General features: G+C 42.7%; 1 pseudogene; it reads left to right on the forward strand.

Annotated features, from left to right (window-relative positions):
* The first annotated feature begins 19,158 nt into the window (after positions 1-19,158).
* LOC133451733 (early endosome antigen 1-like) overlaps positions 19,159-20,961 on the forward strand; it is a 1,852-nt pseudogene continuing 49 nt past the window's right edge.

A 20,961-nucleotide genomic window follows, 5' to 3' on the forward strand; every position in this document is an offset into this window, starting at 1 on the left:
TAGTACCAGTAGTACCAGTTATAGTACCAGTTATAGTACCAGTAGTACCAGTTATAGTACCAGTAGTACCAGTTATAGTACCAGTAGTACCAGTAGTACCAGTTATAGTACCAGTAGTACCAGTTATAGTACCAGTTATAGTACCAGTTATAGTACCAGTAGTACCAGTTATAGTACCAGTTATAGTACCAGTAGTACCAGTTATAGTACCAGTTATAGTACCAGTTATAGTACCAGTTATAGTACCAGTTATAGTACCAGTTATAGTACCAGTTATAGTACCAGTTATAGTACCAGTTATAGTACCAGTTATAGTACCAGTAGTACCAGTTATAGTACCAGTTATAGTACCAGTTATAGTACCAGTAGTACCAGTAGTACCAGTTATAGTACCAGTAGTACCAGTTATAGTACCAGTTATAGTACCAGTTATAGTACCAGTAGTACCAGTAGTACCAGTTATAGTACCAGTAGTACCAGTTATAGTACCAGTTATAGTACCAGTTATAGTACCAGTAGTACCAGTTATAGTACCAGTTATAGTACCAGTAGTACCAGTTATAGTACCAGTTATAGTACCAGTTATAGTACCAGTTATAGTACCAGTTATAGTACCAGTTATAGTACCAGTTATAGTACCAGTTATAGTACCAGTTATAGTACCAGTTATAGTACCAGTAGTACCAGTTATAGTACCAGTAGTACCAGTTATAGTACCAGTTATAGTACCAGTAGTACCAGTTATAGTACCAGTTATAGTACCAGTTATAGTACCAGTTATAGTACCAGTTATAGTACCAGTAGTACCAGTTATAGTACCAGTTATAGTACCAGTTATAGTACCAGTAGTACCAGTTATAGTACCAGTTATAGTACCAGTTATAGTACCAGTTATAGTACCAGTTATAGTACCAGTTATAGTACCAGTTATAGTACCAGTTATAGTACCAGTTATAGTACCAGTTATAGTACCAGTTATAGTACCAGTTATAGTACCAGTTATAGTACCAGTTATAGTACCAGTTATAGTACCAGTTATAGTACCAGTAGTACCAGTTATAGTACCAGTTATAGTACCAGTTATAGTACCAGTAGTACCAGTTATAGTACCAGTTATAGTACCAGTAGTACCAGTTATAGTACCAGTAGTACCAGTTATAGTACCAGTAGTACCAGTTATAGTACCAGTTATAGTACCAGTTATAGTACCAGTTATAGTACCAGTTATAGTACCAGTTATAGTACCAGTTATAGTACCAGTTATAGTACCAGTTATAGTACCAGTTATAGTACCAGTAGTACCAGTTATAATACCAGTAGTACCAGTTATAGTACCAGTTATAGTACCAGTTATAGTACCAGTTATAGTACCAGTAGTACCAGTTGTAGTACCAGTTATAGTACCAGTTATAGTACCAGTAGTACTAGTTATAGTACCAGTTATAGTACCAGTTATAGTACCAGTTATAGTACCAGTTATAGTACCAGTTATAGTACCAGTTATAGTACCAGTAGTACCAGTAGTACCAGTTATAGTACCAGTTATAGTACCAGTTATAGTACCAGTAGTACCAGTTATAGTACCAGTTATAGTACCAGTAGTACCAGTTATAGTACCAGTTATAGTACCAGTTATAGTACCAGTTATAGTACCAGTTATAGTACCAGTTATAGTACCAGTTATAGTACCAGTTATAGTAGCAGTTATAGTACCAGTAGTACCAGTTATAGTACCAGTTATAGTACCAGTTATAGTACTAGTTATAGTACCAGTAGTACCAGTTATAGTACCAGTTATAGTACCAGTTATAGTACCAGTTATAGTACCAGTTATAGTAACAGTTATAGTACCAGTTATAGTAGCAGTTATAGTACCAGTAGTACCAGTTATAGTACCAGTTATAGTACCAGTAGTACCAGTTATAGTAGCAGTTATAGTACCAGTAGTACCAGTTATAGTACCAGTTATAGTACCAGTAGTACCAGTTATAGTACCAGTTATAGTACCAGTTATAGTACCAGTTATAGTACCAGTTATAGTACTAGTAGTACCAGTTATAGTACCAGTTATAGTACCAGTTATAGTACCAGTTATAGTACCAGTAGTACCAGTTATAGTAGCAGTTATAGTACCAGTAGTACCAGTTATAGTACCAGTTATAGTACCAGTAGTACCAGTTATAGTACCAGTTATAGTACCAGTTATAGTACTAGTTATAGTACCAGTAGTACCAGTTATAGTACCAGTTATAGTACCAGTTATAGTACCAGTTATAGTACCAGTAGTACCAGTTATAGTACCAGTTATAGTAACAGTTATAGTACCAGTTATAGTAGCAGTTATAGTACCAGTAGTACCAGTTATAGTACCAGTTATAGTACCAGTAGTACCAGTTATAGTAGCAGTTATAGTACCAGTAGTACCAGTTATAGTACCAGTTATAGTACCAGTAGTACCAGTTATAGTACCAGTTATAGTACCAGTTATAGTACCAGTTATAGTAGCAGTTATAGTACCAGTAGTACCAGTTATAGTACCAGTTATAGTACCAGTAGTACCAGTAGTACCAGTTATAGTACCAGTTATAGTACCAGTAGTACCAGTTATAGTAGCAGTTATAGTACCAGTAGTACCAGTTATAGTACCAGTTATAGTACCAGTAGTACCAGTTATAGTACCAGTTATAGTACCAGTAGTACCAGTTATAGTACCAGTAGTACCAGTAGTACCAGTTATAGTACCAGTTATAGTACCAGTTATAGTACCAGTTATAGTACCAGTTATAGTACCAGTTATAGTACCAGTTATAGTACCAGTTATAGTACCAGTTATAGTACCAGTAGTACCAGTTATAGTACCAGTTATAGTACCAGTTATAGTACCAGTTATAGTACCAGTAGTACCAGTTATAGTACCAGTTATAGTACCAGTAGTACCAGTTATAGTACCAGTAGTACCAGTTATAGTACCAGTAGTACCAGTTATAGTACCAGTTATAGTACCAGTTATAGTACCAGTTATAGTACCAGTTATAGTACCAGTTATAGTACCAGTTATAGTACCAGTTATAGTACCAGTAGTACCAGTTATAGTACCAGTAGTACCAGTTATAGTACCAGTTATAGTACCAGTAGTACCAGTTATAGTACCAGTTATAGTACCAGTAGTACCAGTTATAGTACCAGTTATAGTACCAGTAGTACCAGTTATAGTACCAGTTATAGTACCAGTTATAGTACCAGTAGTACCAGTTATAGTACCAGTTATAGTACCAGTTATAGTACCAGTTATAGTACCAGTTATAGTACCAGTAGTACCAGTTATAGTACCAGTTATAGTACCAGTTATAGTACCAGTTATAGTACCAGTTATAGTACCAGTAGTACCAGTTATAGTACCAGTTATAGTACCAGTTATAGTACCAGTTATAGTACCAGTTATAGTACCAGTTATAGTACCAGTAGTACCAGTTATAGTACCAGTTATAGTACCAGTTATAGTACCAGTTATAGTACCAGTAGTACCAGTTATAGTACCAGTAGTACCAGTTATAGTACCAGTTATAGTACCAGTTATAGTACCAGTTATAGTACCAGTTATAGTACCAGTTATAGTACCAGTTATAGTACCAGTTATAGTACCAGTAGTACCAGTTATAGTACCAGTTATAGTACCAGTAGTACCAGTTATAGTACCAGTTATAGTACCAGTTATAGTACCAGTAGTACCAGTTATAGTACCAGTTATAGTACCAGTTATAGTACCAGTTATAGTACTAGTTATAGTACCAGTAGTACCAGTTATAGTACCAGTTATAGTACCAGTTATAGTACCAGTTATAGTACTAGTTATAGTACCAGTAGTACCAGTTATAGTACCAGTTATAGTACCAGTTATAGTACCAGTTATAGTACTAGTTATAGTACCAGTTATAGTACCAGTTATAGTACCAGTTATAGTACTAGTTATAGTACCAGTTATAGTACCAGTTATAGTACCAGTTATAGTACTAGTTATAGTACCAGTTATAGTACCAGTTATAGTACCAGTTATAGTACCAGTAGTACCAGTTATAGTACCAGTTATAGTACCAGTTATAGTGCCAGTAGTACCAGTAGTACCAGTTATAGTACCAGTTATAGTACCAGTAGTACCAGTTATAGTACCAGTTATAGTACCAGTTATAGTACCAGTAGTACCAGTTATAGTACCAGTTATAGTACCAGTTATAGTATTAGTTATAGTACCAGTTATAGTACCAGTTATAGTACCAGTTATAGTACCAGTTATAGTACCAGTTATAGTACCAGTTATAGTACCAGTTATAGTACCAGTTATAGTACCAGTTATAGTACCAGTTATAGTACCAGTTATAGTACCAGTTATAGTACCAGTTATAGTACCAGTTATAGTACCAGTTATAGTACCAGTAGTACCAGTTATAGTACCAGTTATAGTACCAGTTATAGTACCAGTTATAGTACCAGTTATAGTACCAGTTATAGTACCAGTTATAGTACCAGTTATAGTACCAGTAGTACCAGTTATAGTACCAGTTATAGTACCAGTTATAGTACCAGTTATAGTACCAGTTATAGTACCAGTTATAGTACCAGTAGTACCAGTTATAGTACCAGTTATAGTACCAGTTATAGTACCAGTTGTACCAGTTATAGTACCAGTTATAGTACCAGTTATAGTACCAGTTATAGTACCAGTAGTACCAGTTATAGTACCAGTTATAGTACCAGTAGTACCAGTTATAGTACCAGTAGTACCAGTTATAGTACCAGTTATAGTACCAGTAGTACCAGTTATAGTACCAGTTATAGTACCAGTTATAGTACCAGTTATAGTACCAGTTATAGTACCAGTTATAGTACCAGTTATAGTACCAGTTATAGTACCAGTAGTACCAGTTATAGTACCAGTTATAGTACCAGTTATAGTACCAGTTATAGTACCAGTTATAGTACCAGTTATAGTACCAGTAGTACCAGTTATAGTACCAGTTATAGTACCAGTTATAGTACCAGTTATAGTACCAGTTATAGTACCAGTTATAGTACCAGTTATAGTACCAGTTATAGTACCAGTTATAGTACCAGTTATAGTACCAGTTATAGTACCAGTTATAGTACCAGTAGTACCAGTTATAGTACCAGTTATAGTACCAGTAGTACCAGTTATAGTACCAGTTATAGTACCAGTTATAGTACCAGTTATAGTACCAGTAGTACCAGTTATAGTACCAGTTATAGTACCAGTTATAGTACCAGTTATAGTACCAGTTATAGTACCAGTTATAGTACCAGTTATAGTACCAGTTATAGTACCAGTAGTACCAGTTATAGTACCAGTTATAGTACCAGTTATAGTACCAGTAGTACCAGTTATAGTACCAGTTATAGTACCAGTTATAGTACCAGTTATAGTACCAGTTATAGTACCAGTTATAGTACCAGTTATAGTACCAGTAGTACCAGTTATAGTACCAGTTATAGTACCAGTTATAGTACCAGTTATAGTACCAGTTATAGTACCAGTAGTACCAGTTATAGTACCAGTTATAGTACCAGTTATAGTACCAGTTATAGTACCAGTAGTACCAGTTATAGTACCAGTTATAGTACCAGTTATAGTACCAGTAGTACTAGTTATAGTACCAGTTATAGTACCAGTTATAGTACCAGTTATAGTACCAGTTATAGTACCAGTTATAGTACCAGTAGTACCAGTTATAGTACCAGTTATAGTACCAGTTATAGTACCAGTTATAGTACCAGTTATAGTACCAGTTATAGTACCAGTAGTACCAGTTATAGTACCAGTTGTAGTACCAGTAGTACCAGTTATAGTACCAGTAGTACTAGTTATAGTACCAGTTATAGTACCAGTAGTACCAGTTATAGTACCAGTTATAGTACCAGTTATAGTACCAGTTATAGTACCAGTTATAGTACCAGTTATAGTACCAGTTATAGTACCAGTTATAGTACCAGTTATAGTACCAGTTATAGTACCAGTAGTACCAGTAGTACCAGTTATAGTACCAGTTATAGTACCAGTTATAGTTCCAGTTATAGTACCAGTTATAGTACCAGTTATAGTACCAGTTATAGTACCAGTTATAGTACCAGTAGTACCAGTTATAGTACCAGTTGTAGTACCAGTAGTACCAGTTATAGTACCAGTTATAGTACCAGTTATAGTACCAGTTATAGTACCAGTTATAGTACCAGTTATAGTACCAGTAGTACCAGTAGTACCAGTTATAGTACCAGTTATAGTACCAGTTATAGTACCAGTAGTACTAGTTATAGTACCAGTTATAGTACCAGTTATAGTACCAGTTATAGTACCAGTTATAGTACCAGTAGTACCAGTTATAGTACCAGTTATAGTACCAGTTATAGTACCAGTTATAGTACCAGTTATAGTACCAGTTATAGTACCAGTAGTACCAGTTATAGTACCAGTTATAGTACCAGTTAAAGTACCAGTAGTACCAGTTATAGTACCAGTTATAGTACCAGTAGTACCAGTTATAGTACCAGTTATAGTACCAGTTATAGTACCAGTAGTACCAGTTATAGTACCAGTTATAGTACCAGTTAAAGTACCAGTAGTACCAGTTATAGTACCAGTTATAGTACCAGTTATAGTACCAGTTATAGTACCAGTTATAGTACCAGTTATAGTAGCAGTTATAGTACCAGTAGTACCAGTTATAGTACCAGTTATAGTACCAGTAGTACCAGTTATAGTACCAGTAGTACCAGTTATAGTACCAGTTATAGTACCAGTTATAGTACCAGTTATAGTACCAGTAGTACCAGTTATAGTACCAGTTATATTAACAGTTACGTACTTGAGTACTAACGTTGCAGATTCTCCAGTAAAACATCTTCTCTGGTCCCTGATGAAGGAGGAACTTCAAACTGGTCTCAAATGTTCTCGTTTGTCTCCAGCGTTTCCTGCTGCTGCTCTTTCATCACCATCACCATGAAATCAATGGAAACTTACTGGGAATGAAGTGGTTTGGTTGGAAATAAATACCGAGTGAAATCAAACTTTCAGGAGTTTCTTTGGCTTTGAGTTTCCTTTCATGATCCAGTTATAGTACCAGTTATAGTGCCAGTTATAGTACTCGTTATAGTACCAGTAGTACCAGTTATAGTACCAGTTATAGTACAAGTAGTACCAGTTATAGTACCAGTTATAGTACCATTAGTACCAGTAGTACCAGGTGTACTGCCTGCATTCTGCGTGCATCCTCCTCCACACATCCACCAGGCCGTGGGAGTGGACCAGTAGTACCAGTAATACCAGGTGTATCAGTAGTACCAGTAGTACCAGTAGTACCAGGTGTACCAGAATTACCAGGTGTACCAGTAGTACCGGGTGTACTGCCTTCAGTCTGCGTGCATCCTCCTCCACACATCCACCAGGCCGTGGGAGTAGACCAGTAGTACCAGTAGTACCAGGAGTACCAGGTGTACCAGTAGTGCCAGTAGTACTAGGTGTACCAGTAGTACCAGTTATAGTACCAGTAGTACCAGTTATAGTACCAGTAGTACCAGTTATAGTAACAGTTATAGTACCAGTTATAGTACCAGTAGTACCAGTTATATTACCAGTTATAGTACCAGTAGTACCAGTTATAGTACCAGTAGTACCAGTTATAGTAGCAGTTATAGTAACAGTTACGTACTTGAGTACTAACATTGCAGATTCTCCAGTAAAACATCTTCTCTGGTCCCTGATGAAGGAGGAACTTCAAACTGGTCTCAAATGTTCTCGTTTGTCTCCAGCGTTTCCTGCTGCTGCTCTTTCATCACCATCACCATGAAACCAATGGAAACTTACTGGGAATGAAGTGATTTGGTTGGAAATAAATACTGAGTGAAATAAAACTTTCAGGAGTTTCTTTGGCTTTGAGTTTCCTTTCATGATCCAGTTATAGTACCAGTTATAGTACCAGTAGTACCAGTTATAGTACCAGTTATAGTATAGTATAGTACCAGTTATAGTACCAGTTATAGTGCCAGTAGTACCAGTTATAGTACCCGTTAGAGTACCAGTTATAGTACCAGTAGTACCAGTAGTACCAGGTGTACTGCCTGCATTGTGGGGGCATCCTCCTCCACACATCCACCAGGCCGTGGGAGTGGACCAGTAGTACCAGTAATACCAGTAGTACCAGTAGTACCAGTAGTACCAGGTGTACCAGAATTACCAGGTGTACCAGTAGTACCAGGTGTACTGCCTTCAGTCTGCGTGCATCCTCCTCCACACATCCACCAGGCCGTGGGAGTAGACCAGTAGTACCAGTAGTACCAGGAGTACCAGGTGTACCAGTAGTGCCAGTAGTACTAGGTGTACCAGTAGTACCAGGTTTACCAGTATTACCAGGTGTACCAGGGGGAAGGTGGCTCAGCTGGTAGAGCGTTCGCCCATGAACCTGAAGGTCAGTGGTTCGAACCCTAGTTCCGCCTGTGTCCACCAAAGTGTCCTTGGGCAAGACACTGAATCCCCCAGTTGCTCCCGGTTGTCAGGCCAGCGCCGTTGTGTATGGCAGCTCCGCCGACAACCGGTGTGTGAATGTGTGCGTGTGTGGGTGAATGTTTGCAGTGTAAAGTGCTTTGGGGCTGGAGGAGTACAGCTGGAAAGCGCTATATAAGTGTAAGCCATTTACCATTTACCATCTTACCAGTATTACCAGGTGTACCAGTAGTACCAGGTGTACTGCCTGCAGTCGGCGTGCATCCTCCTCCACACATCCACCAGGCTGTGGGAGTAGACCAGTAGTACCAGTAGTACCACTAGTATCAGTAGTACCAGTAGTACCAGTAGTATCAGTATTACCAGACTGTACCAGTAGTACCAGTAGTACCAATACTGCCAGGTGTACTGTCTGCAGTCTACGTGCATCCTCCTCCACACATCCACCAGGACGTGGGAGTAGACCAGTAGTACCAGGTGTACCAGTAGTAGCAGTAGGACCAGGTGTACCAGTAGTACCAATATTACACGTAGTACCAGTAGTACCAGGTGTATCAGGTGTACCAGTAGTACCAGTATTACCAGTAGTACCAGTAGTACCAGTAGTACCAGTATTACCAGGTGTACCAGTAGTACCAGTAGTACCAGCAGTACCAGGTGTACCAGTAGTACCAGTATTACCAGACTGTACCAGTAGTACCAGTAGTACCAGGTGTACCAGTAGTACCAGTAGTACCAGGTGTACCAGTTGTACCAGTAGTACAAGTAGTACTAGGTGTACTCGTAGTACCAGTAGCACCAGTAGTACCAGGTGTACTGCCTGCAGTCTGCGTTCATCCTCCTCCACACATCCACCAGGCCGTGGGAGTGGACCAGTAGTACCAGAAGTACCAGTAGCAGCAGTAGTACCAGTTGTGCCAGTATTACCAGGTGTAAGAGTAGTACCAGGTGTACCAGTAGTACCAGTAGTACCAGGATTACTGCCTGCAGTGTGCATGGATCCTCCTCCACACATCCACCAGGCCGTGGGAGTAGACCAGTAGTACCAGTAGTACGAGGTGTACCAGTAGTACCAGTATTACCAGACTGTACCAGTAGTACCAGGTGTACCAGTAGTACCAGTAGTACCAGGTGTACCAGTTGTACCAGTTGTACCAGTAGTACAAGTAGTACTAGGTGTACTCGTAGTACCAGTAGTACCAGGTGTACCAGTAGTAACAGCAGTGCCAGTAGTACCAGTAGTACCAGTAGTACCAAGAGTACCAGTTGTACCAGTAGTACCAGGTGTACTGCCTGCAGTCTGGGTGCATCCTCCTCCACACAGCCACCAGGACGTGGGAGTGGACCAGTAGTACCAGTAGTACCAGGTATACCAGTAGTACCAGGTGTACCAATAGTAGCAGTAGTACCCGCAGTACCAGTAGTACCAGGTGTACCAAGTGTACCAGTAGTAACAGGTGTACCAGTAGTACCAGTATTACCAGGTGTACCAGTAGTAACAGTAGTACCAGTAGTACCAGTAGTACCAGGTGTACTGCCTGCAGTCTGGGTGCATCCTCCTCCACACATCCACTAGGCCATGGGAGTGGACCAGTAGTAGCAGTAGTACCAGGAGTACCAGGTGTACCAGTAGTACCAGTAGTAGCAGTAGTACCAGGTGTACCAGTAGTACCAGGTGTACCAGGTGTACCAGTAGTACCAGGTGTACCAGTAGTACCAGGTGTACCAGTAGTACCAGGTGTACTGCCTGAAGTCTGCGTGCATCCTCCTCCACACATCCACCAGGACATGGGAGTGGACCAGTAGTACCAGTAGTACCAGGTATACCAGTAGTACCAGGTGTACCAATAGTACCAGTAGTACTAGGTGTACCAGTATTACCAGTAGTACCAGTAGTGCCAGTAGTACCAGTAGTACCAGTAGTAAGGCAAGGCAAGGCAAATGTATTTATTTATATAGCACAATTCAACACAAGGTAATTCAAAGTGCTTTACATTGACATTAAAAGCTGCAAGCCATAATAACAAATAGGTAAGAATAAGAAAAGAAGTAAAATAATAAAAAGCACCAGCTGTTAAAAATTAAAAAGTAGCAGTAGTACCAGGTATACCAGTACTACCAGTAGTACCAGGTGTACCAGTAGTACCATTAGTACCAGTAGTACCAGGTGTACTGCCTGCAGTCTGCGTGCATCCTCCTCCACACATCCACCAGGCCGTAGGAGAAGATGAGTAGTACCAGTAGTACAAGTAGTACCAGTAGTACCATTAGTACCAGTAGTACCAGGTGTACTGCCTGCAGTCTGCGTGCATCCTCCTCCACACATCCACCAGGCCGTGGGAGTGGACCAGTAGTACCAGTAGTACCAGTAGTAGCAGTAGTACCAATTCAATTTAATTCAATTCAATTTTATTAATATAGCGTCTAATACAACAGATGTTGTCTCTAGACGCTTCCCAGATATCCAGAACATGAACATAAACATAAACATAAACATAAACCCCGAGCAATTATTATATAAACAATGGCAGGTAAATCTCCCATAGTGGGAGAAAAGCCTTAAGCCAAACAGTGGCAAGAAAAACCCCCCTTTAGGAGGGAAGGAAGGGGGGACCCTCCTGCCGAAGGCCAGACTGGGGGAGTCGGGGACGTCAGCAGCACACTGCAGGCAGGTGGAAGCAGCAACAGGATGATCAAAGGGGGTATGCGGGGGGCGTCAGCAGCACACAGCAGACATCCACGTAGGCAGGTGGAAGCAGCAAAAGGATGATCAGAGGAGGGGGGGGCGTCAGCAGCACACAGCAGACATCCACGTAGGCAGGTGGAAGCAGCAACAGGATGATCAGAGGGGGGGCGTCAGCAGCAGACAGCAGACTTCCACGTAGGCAGGTGGAAGCACCAATGGGATGACCGGGGATGTGGGGTACTAGTACTACCAGTACCAGCATCCTCCTCCACGCATCCACCAGGCCGTGGGAGTGGACCAGTAGTACCAGTAGTAACAGGAGTACCAGGTGTACCAGTAGTACCAGTAATAGCAGTAGTACCAGGTGTACCAGTATTACCAGGTCTACCAATTCAATTAAATTCAATTAAATTCAATTAAATTTTATTTATATAGCGTCTAATACAACAGATGTTGTTAGGGTTTGACACACCCTTCCTCCACCAGATGGCCCCAAAGTCTGGCCAGGCTTGGCCAGAGCACCACAGCTGATCCCTATCTTCGTCCCCACACCTGACACCACTCAGCCTCGTCACCCAGTCTGCTCTTAAGCTTGCCTCCCACAATCTGTGGCGTCGGATTATTTTCTCCAGCTCAGAGCCCTGTATGCTGCCCGTTTTCCTGGTCTTCTCCATCGTCTCCTGTTCGTGGGCCTTCCCTTCCTCGGTCCTTGGGATTACTTTTTCCAGCCGTGAGTTTCCCTCCGGTCTGCGCCTTTTGTTTGGATTTTCCAGCCGTGAGTTTCCCTCCGGTCTGCGCCTTTGGTTTGGATCTTCCAGCCGTGAGTTTCCCTCCAGTCTGTGCTTTTAGTTGGACTTTCCAGCCGCGTTTTTTCGGTCTGTGATTTTGTGTTTGCATTCCTTCCCTCCTGTGGAGCACCTTTTGTTAAATAAACTGTATTATACCTGAACCTTGCTCGTGTTGTCCTGCATTTGGGTCCGCCCTCCTTCCCTCGAGCCTAACAGATGTTGTCTCTAGACGCTTCCCAAGATCCAGAATATGAACATAAACTTAAACCCCTGATCAATTATTACATAAACAATGGCAGGTAAAAGCTCCCATAGTGGGAGAAAAGCCTTAAGCCAAACAGTGGCAAGAAAAACTCCCCTTTAGGAGGGAATAAGCCTTGAGCAGGACCAGGCTCATAAGGGGGGACCCTCCTGCCGAAGGCCAAACTGGGGGAGTCGGGGACGTCAGCAGCACACAGCAGTCATGTTTAAGCAGCAACATGATGATCAAAGGGGGTGGGGTGGGCGTCAGCAGCACACAGCAGACATCCACGTAGGCAGGTGGAAGCAGCAAAAGGATGATCAGAGGAGGGGGGGGGCGTCAGCAGCACACAGCAGACATCCACGTAGGCAGGTGGAAGCAGCAACAGGATGATCAGAGGGGGGGGGGGGCGTCAGCAGCAGAGAGCAGACATCCATGTAGGCAGGTGGAAGCAGCAATGGGATGACCGGGGAGGGGACCGGGAACGCAGGCCAGAAACGCAGCTCCCGAGGTTCTGGCCTGCAAACATGCACAAAAGAGAAAAAAATGGGGGCCGGCAAAATAAACTACAGGAACGATGGACAAAAATGATGGCTATGACATATTTATGATAAATAAAAATGGTAATGGAGAAGAGAGGAAGGGAAGAGGAGAGGAGAAGAAGGTTGAGAGGCACCGCCCAGCGGATCATGTCGGTGCCCCCCTGCAGCATAGGCCTATAGCAGCACATCTACCGCAAAGCTATATTTGAGACTAACTATTATAGTCTTGTTCTATAGCTGCAACTATTCCTATTCAACTATTCTGTTCTATAGCTCTAGCTATGACTACCGACTCTAACACACTAGAGTTTACACTACCTAAAGATACCAGTAGTACCAGTAGTACCAGTCGTACCAGGTGTACTGCCTGCAGTCTGCGTGCATCCTCCTCCACACATCCACCAGGCCGTGGGAGTAGACCAGTAGTACCAGTAGTACCAGCAGTACCAATAGTACCAATAGTACCAGTAGTTCCAGTAGTAACAGTAGTACCAGGTGTACTGCCTGCAGTCTGCGTGCATCCTCCTCCACACATCCACCAGGCCGTGGGATTGGACCAGTAGTACCAGTAGTACCAGTAGTACCAGTAGTACCAGGTGTACCAGGTTTAACAGTAGTACCAGTATTACCAGTAGTACCAGTAGTACCAGAAGTACCAGTAGTACCAGAAGTACAAGTAGTACCTGTAGTACCAGGTGTACCAGTAGTAGCAGTAGTACCAGTTGTACCAGTATTACCAGTAGTACCAGTAGTACCAGTAGTTCCAGGTGTACCAGTAGTACCAGAAGTACCATTAGTACCATTAGTACCAGGTGTACCAGTAGTACCAGTAGTACCAGGTGTACTGCCTGCAGTCTGCATGGATCCTCCTCCACACATCCACCAAGCCGTGGGAGTGGATTAGTAGTACCAGTAGCACCAAGAGTACCAGGTGTACCAGTAGTACCAGTAGTAGCTCTAGTACCAGGTGTACCAGTCGTACCAGGTGTACCAGTAGTACCAGTAGTACCAGTATTACCAGTAGTACCAGTAGTGCCAGGTGTACCAGTAGTACCAGTAGTACCAGGCGTACTGCCTCCAGTCTGCATGGATCCTCCTCCACACATCCACCAGGCCGTGGGAGTAGACCAATAGTGCCAGTAGTGCCAGTACTACCAGTAGTACGAGGTGTACCAGTAGTACCCGTATTACCAGGTGTACCCAGAGCCGGATTAACGCAAAGGCAGACTAGGCACGTGCCTAGGGCCCGACAGGGGGGGGCCCAGACAGAGGGACAAAAAAAAAATTTTTTTTTTTTTTTTTTTTTTTGTCTGCACACATTAATGGTTGATAACATGCCGGTAAAAACCTAAGGCATATATATATATATATATATATATATATATATATATATATATATATATATATATATATATATATGTGCATTATTACTATATTTAGTATACATACATATATATATATATACGCATACATACGCACAGGGCCGCCGCAAGGGATGTGCGAACCGTGCGACCGCACAGGGCCTGGCGCCCCAAGGGGCCTGGCGCCCCAAGGGGCCTGGCGCTATGGGCCGTTTTTTTTTTTCCCCAATTTTTTATTTTTTTTCCTTATAAATATCAACAGTCACGTTCCATTACAGACCTAAATGTGTACTAGTCTGTGCATATCAATAAATATATGTGCAATGATGACGCGTGTCTGTTGTTCAATACAACTGATCAGACCAAGCGCGGACACAAGCTAGTCTGATCCAGACGGGTGGAGTTGGAACAAACTGTCACACAATGTCGAGAGAACGAGACAGATTCAGGAAATTTCCATCAGGGGATGAAAAAAGAAAAAAACAAAAGAAAATGGAAGAGTTTAATGCCTCTCTGAAAGGCACGTTTGATAAATTTGTTACAAAAATCACCGATCCGCCCGGGTCTCAAGCAGCCATGGGGCCCCGCGTCGAGGCAAGCCCAGATGATTATGAGGCAGGGGAAGGTATCCAGTATTTTGCTAATTGGAGAGTTAAAATTGCGCATATAGACACCCGATCCGACCCGAAAAACCCAAAAATTTCGCGCGCGCTCGCTACGCTCACGCGCGAGGACCCCCTGGCTATTTCACACAGGGCCTCGCAAATCTCTCAAACGGCTCTGCATACGCATACACATACATACATACATATACACATACAGACATACAGTACATACTACAGCACACTTTGTCTTACTGCAAATTGTATTGGTCTTTGTAGATTTTACTTCTTATTTAACTATTCAATTTAATCAACACATTTAATTAAGATTTTCTGCAAAATGCTCACAATCGATAAGATAAGGATAATTTAATAGCATTTAATAGAGCATTGTAATAACGTATAAATAATAAAAATCTAAAAATAGTCTGATAGACTGTTTAATATACAACACATGACTTATTTTGGAATACAACGATCCAACTTGACTATGATTTTGCTATGTAAAATGTGAATTAAGTTTTATTAGTAACTTTGGTAAGTTTAAGATTTCATAAATAACATCGATGGAGGGGGGCCCAAAAATCACAGGCTGCCTAGTGTAGTCCATTTATTTAATCCGGCTCTGGTGTACCAGTAGTACCAGGTGTCCCAGGTGTACCAGTAGTAACAGGTGTACCAGTAGTAGCAGTAGTACCAGTAGTACCAGTAGTGCCAGTAGTACCAGAAGTGCCAGGTGTACTGCCTGCAGTCTGCGTGCATCCTCCTCCACACATCCACCAGGCCGTTGGAGTAGACCAATAGTACCAGTAGTACCAGGTGTACCAGTAGTACCAGGTGTACTGCCTGAAGTCTGCGTGCATCGTCCTCCACACATCCACCAGGCCGTGGGAGTAGACCAGTAGTACCGGGTGTACCAGTAGTACCAGTAGTACCCGTAGTACCAGTAGTACCAGGTGTCCCAGGTGTACCAGTAGTAACAGGTGTACCAGTAGTAAAACAAAACCTAGGGAGAGACACAAGGAAACACAAGGGAGGGGAGAACACAGGGAAATACAGGGGAAGATGGATGTACAGCCAAGGCTGTAACAGACTTAAACCAAGAAGGAGTGGGTTAGGATGGTATCATTGAGAAAAAATTATTTACTTTCGGTAAAACCATCATTTTAATAGTGACTATTCTTACCATGAGTGAAATGGGAAGAGAGTTACATCTGGAAAGATCATCTTCTATTTTCTTTCAAAGCTGAACATAATCTAATTTTATTAACTCTGACAGGCTAGGGGAGATATTTATGCCTAAATATCGAATGTTCGCTGATTTTAATTGAGTATTGGTTATATTCCTAAAATTGCAGTTAACACACAAAACTGTGTGTTAAAAATCCCTCTATAAGTGCAATTGTCTGTGATAGTGAGGTTTGTGAGTTCTGGAGGAAGAGGAGTACGTCATCCGCATAAAGACTTATTTTGTGCTCTAATGTTTTGCATTGTATACCTTTAATATTTTGATTTTGTCTAATAGCTGCTGCTAAAGGCTCAATAAATATTGCAAATAGTGAAGGAGAGAGAGGGCAACCCTGTCTAGTGCCTCTTTGCAAATTAAAGCTTGAGGAGATTTGATAATTTGTCCTTACACGTGCCTTGGGAGAGCTGTATAATATCTTTATCCAGTAAATAAAAGATTTGCCAAATCCAAATTTGTGCAAAGTTGCCAATAGATATTTTCATTTTACCCGATCGAATGCTTTTTCTGCGTCTAAAGATATAATAGTAGTTTCCTGTTTATTGATACTCAAATAATCTATAATATTTAATAATCTACGAATATTAGTAGAAGAATGTCTACCTTTAATGAAACCTTTTTGATCCGGATGTATAATAGAAGGGTGACTCTTTTCAGACGTTTGGTAAGAGCCTTGCTGATTATTTTAAGATCTACATTTATCAATGATATTGGGCGGTAGCTCGATGTGAGCAAAGGATCCTAATCTGGTTTTAATAAGAGACTAATATTAGTAGAATTCATATTTAAGGGTAAGCTTGTATTCTCCCTAACATTTAGGATTATTCTATAAAATGTTCGAGGGTCAGAGACAGCTTCATCCACTGCTTCCTGTCAGACAGGAAGTCAGTGATCCACCTGCAGGTGGAGTCAGGCACGTTCAGCTGGGAGAGCTTGTCCTGGAGCAGAGATGGGATGATGGTGTTAAAAGCAGAGCTGAAGTCCACGAACAGGATCCTGGCGTAGGTTCTTGTGGAGTCCAGGTGCTGGAGGATGAAGTGCAGGGCTATGTTTACAGCATCGTCTACAGACCTGTTGGCTCTGTAGGCGAACTGCAGGGGATCCAGTAGTAGGTTGGTGATTTTTTTGAGGTGTGGCAGCACAAGGCGCTCAAAAGACTTCATGACCACAGAGGTCAGGGCGACGGGTCTGTAGTCGTTAAGTCCTGTGGTCCTTGGTTTTTTGGGGACAAGTATGATGGTGGAGGTTTTGAAGCAGGCTGGCACATGGCATGTCTTCAGTGAGGTGTTAAAGATGTCCGTGAACACCGGAGACAGCTGATCGGCACAGTGCTTCAGGGTGGATGGGGAGACAGAGTCCGGGCCTGCTGCTTTGCGGGAGTTTTGTTTTTTTATAGAGGGGCGTCGCAGTGGTGTGGGGGGTGGAGGATGGGGCCTCTGGGGTGTGAAATGGTGGAGAGGCTCCAGCCCCTGCTGGGGAGGGCGGGGTGCTGTTGGAGGAATGGAACTGGAGAATGTGAATGCAGTCCCGGGGGATGGTATCAGGACTGTCCCTTTGTTTGTCAAAGCGACAGTAGAACTCGTTCAGGTCGTTGGCTAGGCGTCGGTCGTTGATGGAGGTGGGGGCTCTGGGTTTGTAGTTTGTAATCTGTCTCAGTCCCTTCCAAACCTAGCTGGCATCGTTATCTGAGAACTGTCGGCGTAGTTTCTCAGAGTACAGTCGTTTAGCTGCTCTCACCTCCTTGCTAAACGTGTACTTTGCCTTTTTGAGCCTGTTCTTGTCGCCACTCCTGAACGCTTCCTCCTTCTGCAGCCTCAGCCTTCTGAGCTTAGAAGAGAACCAGGGTTTGTCATTGTTGTAACTAACCCTGGTTCGAGATGGAACACAACTGTCCCCACAGAAGCTGATGTAAGAAGTTAAAATGAATTCAAAGAAACCTAACCTACAACACTACAAGCTCTGAAAGATCCCCAGCGTAAGAAATCAACTTTTCAACCTACAAATACAGTGTCGTATACACAGGACGTACGACCTAAGCAAAAAATACAAACAAGGAAGCAAAGTCAATATGAACCAGTAAATATCAACATCAACAGGTCTCATGAACATCAAGCCATACCTGGATCAACTGGTGTGCATCATCCTTTCAATAGACCAACTACAGAATCAAGAACCACAACAGACCAATATCAAACTAAAGGCAACATCCACAGCATATTAACAAAGAGAATGAAATCACAGCATTACTAGTTCAACAACAGACTGCTGCTTTGCTACCACAAAGAGAGATCCAAGTATTCCATGGTAATCCTCTGGAATATCAAACATTTATCAAAGCCTTTGAACTCACCATTGAAAGGAAAACTGATAACAGTCAGGACTGTCTCTATTTCCTAGAGTCCCAGTCAGGGTTACCAAAGGGCCAAATCACTGTTAAAAACACACTTTGGCAATGAAAATAAAATAGCCGCAGCCTACATGGAAAAGGCTTACGCCTGGCCTACCATTAAGCCGGAAGATGTCAGTGCATTGCAATCTTATGCTTTCTTTTTAAGAGAATGTTGCACTGCTATGGAAGACATAACCAGTATGGAAGAAATGAACATCACATCCAACATGCAGCTAATAATGATGAAATTGCCGTACAAACTTAGAGAACGATGGAGAGCTGCAGCCTGTGAGCTACAGGAGCAAAGAGGCTACAGAGTGATGTTCCCAGACCTGGTTAATTTCATCGAGAAACAGGTGAAGATATTGTCAGATCCTGTGTTTGGAGATATTCAAGATGTGAGATTTGACACCAGCAAAAGGAATATAAAAGTTAAAAGTCAGAAGTATAAAGGAAGCAGTTGTGCTACTGTGGCAGCTGTTGTGGAACCAGAACCTCAAGTAAACACTGTCTCACGTTGCGATCGCAAGGAAGGCTGTTTGTGCTGTCAAGGAACACATCCATTGGGGGAGTGTAATAAACTGAAGAGGATGATGCATAAGGAAAAGATTTCCTTTCTAAAGGAGAAAGGTGTCTGCTTTGGTTGCTTAAAGGTAGGACACATGAGCAAAGACTGTAAAGGACGGCTCATTTGCAATGTGTGTAATTGCAACCACCCAAGCATTCTTCACATTCAATTTAAAGAAAAGGAGAACAAACAACTTCAGGAAATGCCAGTAAGCAGTGCGCTCATAACCATGGAACCAGGCAGTCATACAGGGGCCGGAGAAGAGGATAACTGCGTCCTTTCCATTGTACCTGTTCAGGTGAAATCACAAAAGGGTGATGAGGAGGTGCAGGCGATGCGGGATAAGGCACAGCAGGAGGTGCAGAAACTGCAGGAGGAGTGTTCAGGGTTTAAACCGAAAACAAAGGAGCTGCAGCGCTCGTTGGAAACTGAAAGGGAAGGAGCTACAAATTTGCAAGAGCAATTTAATAAAAAATACGGCTGCTTTGAGGGACATCCAGCAGCAGCTGGAGTGCAGCGAGAAGGAAACGGTTGCTCTGAAGGTGAATCTGGACAAGGTGACTCAGGAGGGAAAGACTCAGAGAAAAGCTCAAAGTATTGCAGCAGACCTACAAAAGGCCCAACAAGAGAAAGAGGCTCAGAGGAAGGAGCTCGTTGCTACTCAGGAGAGCTCAGCCAAGGCTCATAAAGCACTGAAAGAGAGCCAGAGTCTACTGGACACTGAAAGGAAAAACTATAAATCATCCGTGGAGGAGAAGGAAAAGTCCAATGAAAAGGCAAAACGTGAGTTTATCAAAAATAATGAGGCTATCACCAAGGCATTGCAGGAATCTAAGGATCAGCTGGAGCGGATGAAAGAGGCAGACAAAAAATTGAGAGCACAGCTGACTTCATTAGAGCAGCAGCACTCAAACACTCAGGTGGTCTTGAGGGAAAAGGAGGCCGAGCTGGAGAAGCAACGTGTGCAGCTTCAGACGATCAAGGGGCCCCTGGAGGAGGAGGTCAGGAAACTGAAGGGCCAAGTGTCAGAGCTTCAGGAGCTCAGTGTCTAGAAGGCAGAAGAGGACAGTAATCTGAGGGAGTCGGAGGTCTCCGCACTGCGTCAAGATCTTAAGGCATTAGAGGAGAAACTGAGCGTGGCCCAGGGGGAGCTGGCTGCCAATCAAACCCATCAGACAGGTCTAGAGGCTCAGAACCAGGAACTGAAGGCAGGCCGGTCCTCTTTGGAGCAGGAGCTCGCCAAACGTGAGCAGAAGCTGCAACTTCAGGAACAAACCCTCAAGAAGTTACAGAAGCAGGAGGAGCAAGTTAAGGAGGAACTGCAGAAGGAGAGGAGCAAAGTCGAGGAGCTGAACAAAGCTACAAATGTTCTGGAGAAGAATAACTCAAAACTCACTTCTGAGTTAAAAACACTAGCAGAGAAGAGCAAGAAGGAGCTGGGTGAACTTCAGGAAGTCAAACAGCTGTTGATCCAGCAGAAGCTGGAGTTGCAGGGTCAAGTGGAGGCGGCGCAGGGAGCCCTAAACCAGGAGCAGAAGTCGCTGCTTCGCTCAGCCCAGGACCAAGCTCACAGCCTGGAGAGCTCAGTCTCAGAGCTCACCGCCCAACTCTCAGACAGCAAGGAGAAAGCATCTCAGCTGGACGCTCAGCTGAAAGTAAAAACAGAGTTGTTGCTGTCTGCAGAGGCAGACAAGGCTGCGCTGAAGGCCAGCGTAGAAAACAACCCGGAGGCTGCTCAACATGCGCCGCAGGACAAACAGCAGGAACTGAATAAAGCTCAGACGAAGTTGGAGGAGCAGGCCCAGATGCTGAAAAAGAGACAGGAGCAGCGTGCTCAGCTGGAAACCAGTCTGAAGGAATGTAAAGACAAACTACTGGCTGCAGAACAGAACATCGGAGACTTGGTCATCATCATGGATCCCACTGCACCAAGAGGATCATGGCTAATGGGAAAGATAATTGATACTTACCCTGATAAGAGGTTTGGTGCGATCAGTGAGGTTGAAGACCAAGACTGGACAGTTGGACAGAC

This window comes from Cololabis saira, chromosome 10 (assembly GCF_033807715.1).
Source record: "Cololabis saira isolate AMF1-May2022 chromosome 10, fColSai1.1, whole genome shotgun sequence".
NCBI lineage: Eukaryota > Metazoa > Chordata > Actinopteri > Beloniformes > Belonidae > Cololabis > Cololabis saira.